The sequence below is a fragment of the Syngnathus floridae genome, unplaced genomic scaffold (assembly GCF_059516105.1).
Source record: "Syngnathus floridae isolate MCC-2025c unplaced genomic scaffold, RoL_Sflo_1.0 HiC_scaffold_52, whole genome shotgun sequence".
In the NCBI taxonomy this organism is placed as follows: domain Eukaryota; kingdom Metazoa; phylum Chordata; class Actinopteri; order Syngnathiformes; family Syngnathidae; genus Syngnathus; species Syngnathus floridae.
The window spans coordinates 1-2,500 of record NW_028284081.1 but is presented as its reverse complement, the minus strand read 5'-3'; the positions used below and the strand labels follow the sequence as shown (position 1 = coordinate 2,500).

The 2,500-nt window shown below is 69.3% G+C and overlaps 1 non-coding gene and 1 pseudogene across 1 annotated transcript; both read right to left on the bottom strand.

Moving 5' to 3' along the window:
* LOC148378338 (28S ribosomal RNA) overlaps positions 1-193 on the bottom strand; it is a 7,326-nt pseudogene extending 7,133 nt beyond the window's left edge.
* Positions 194-555: 362 nt separating this feature from the next.
* On the bottom strand, positions 556-709 carry LOC148378337 (5.8S ribosomal RNA). Its single transcript, XR_015855952.1, has one exon. It is a non-coding gene; the product is annotated as a 5.8S ribosomal RNA (ribosomal RNA).
* Between the last annotated feature and the right edge of the window lie 1,791 nt (positions 710-2,500).

Genomic DNA, 2,500 nt, shown 5'->3' with positions numbered 1-2,500 from the left:
GGCCCCCTCCGGGCGGCGTCGGGCGCAACGACCTTCTGTACGCTACATTTCCCGCGCCCGAGGCCGGGCGGGGATTCAGCGCTGGGCTTCTCCCTCTTCGCTCGCCGCTACTGAGGGAATCCTGGTTAGTTTCTTTTCCTCCGCTTAGTAATATGCTTAAATTCAGCGGGTCGTCTCGTCTGATCTGAGGTCGGAAATGAGGGGGTAGTAGGCGCGGCCGGCCTGGCGGCCGGGCTCGCTGGATCCTTCCGCGCGAGCGGGGGCCTCCGCGGCGAACCCATCCCCGCGAGGGAGCGCGAGGCGCGGGATGCGCAATGGTCGTCGAAACGCCACCGGCAGCCGCGCCCCGGACCCGTGATGCGGGATGGGTCGACGGTGAGGAGGACGCCGCGCGGGTCTGCACTTAAGGGGACGAAGGCCGCCGAGGCGGCCTGCGAGCCCCCAGCCGCGGGGAGGCGGAGCGCTAGCGGGGCGACGGACGCATGCGCGTTGCCGCGCAGAGGTCAGACCGTCGCGGCCGTTTCGCCCTTCGCCGAACCCCGATTGATATGCAAGCGACGCTCAGACAGGCGTGGCCCCGGGACGGACCCGGGGCCGCAAAGTGCGTTCGAAGTGTCGATGATCAATGTGTCCTGCAATTCACATTAGTTCTCGCAGCTAGCTGCGTCCTTCATCGACGCACGAGCCGAGTGATCCACCGCTAAGAGTTGTACGTTTGTTTTGCGGAGGCGAGATCGGGAGCGGGCGGGGAGATGGCGTGACGCCGCGCGCGGACCCTCCACCGTCGCCACGAGGACGTCGGGGCTTGCCGGCGCGGTCGCCGCCGTCCGCCGCCGCGCTGACCCTCAGCTGCGCGCCGCGGTTTGCCAAGTTCCAGCGATTAAAAAATTGTTTTTTCCGGCCGACGCGCGACGGGTGCCACCCACCCGCCTCAGAGCGTGCGTGTGGTGTGGACATTGAACCCCCCACGGTCCGCCGAAGGCAGGCCGCGAGTTGGGTACCCGCCGCAAAGGGGTAAAGTTCCGAGTGGGCGCGCCGCGATGGCACCGGGCCCGACCCCGGCCGAGGCGCGCCCGGAGACTACTTCAGGACTGCGAGGGAGCGCCAGGCTGCCGGTTGAGCGCGCGCGCGGGGAGGCGGACGGTGACGTCGCGCGACGCTGGGCGACTCCGGTGTGACGAACGGAGCCCCCAGCCGCGGGGAGGCGAAGCGCTAGCGGGGCGACGGACGCATGCGCGTTGCCGTGCAGAGGTCAGACCGTCGCCTGCGCGGGGGTCACACCCCCGCTCCGTTTCGCCCTTCGCCGGACCCCAAATCGCTCGGGTCACATACCACCGCCCGGGGGGCGGCTGCCGTGTTGAGCGCGCGCGGGGAGGCGGACGGTGACGTCGCGCGACGCTGGGCGACTCCGGTGTGACGAACGGAGCCCCCAGCCGCGGGGAGGCGAAGCGCTAGCGGGGCGACGGACGCATGCGCGTTGCCGTGCAGAGGTCAGACCGTCGCCTGCGCGGGGGTCACACCCCCGCTCCGTTTCGCCCTTCGCCGAACCCCAAATCGCGCGGGTCACATACCACCACCACCCGCGCGCCGCCGCCGGCGCCGGGATCGTCTCTCTCGCGGGTTTGGCGCGGCAGAGATGAGGAGAGTCCGGACGCAACCCGCCGCGCGCCGGCGCCTCGCGACCCGCCCCGGACCCGGGCCCGCCGAAGCGGGTGGGTCTTTGTGGGGGGCCGGACGCCTGAGCCGCGGCCGGGAGCGCCCTTCCTCCGACATCCTCCGCTCATCGCTTCGGGCTAAGGGTCCTCGGTCCCCCCGCGCGCCCGCACCGACCGCCCGCCCCCCTGTCGAAGCTGGGGCGAGCGCGTGCGTCAGCCGCGGGGAGATTATCCTTCCCCCAGAGCCCTAGGCGGCGCTCCGGGCTAGGGCAGCGTCGGGGTCGTCTCGAACCACGTGCCTGAAGGCCGCCTCGCGCCGGATGCAGGCCCCGCTCTGTCGTGCGGTGTGACCGTCCAACGCGGGCATCGCTAGATTAGCCGTGGCCCCGATCCTTCCCCGCCGCCAGCCTTTCGCCCTCGGCGTGCGTTCGTTCGAAAGCGCGGGCCGCTGATCCCGCTCAGTTCGCTCCGGTAATGATCCTTCCGCAGGTTCACCTACGGAAACCTTGTTACGACTTTTACTTCCTCTAGATAGTCAAGTTTGATCGTCTTCTCGACGCGGCCGCCGGCTCCGTGACCGGCCCCGGCGGGGCCGATCCGAGGACCTCACTAAGCCATCCAATCGGTAGTAGCGACGGGCGGTGTGTACAAAGGGCAGGGACTTAATCAATGCGGGCTTATGACCCGCGCTTACTGGGAATTCCTCGTTGGTGGGAAATAATTGCAGTCCCCAGTCCCTATCACGAGCGGGGTTCATATGGTTACCCGCGCCTCTCGGCGCAGGGGATGTGGCACACACTGGTCCGCTCAGTGTGGCGCGCGTGCAGCCCCGGACATCTAAGGGC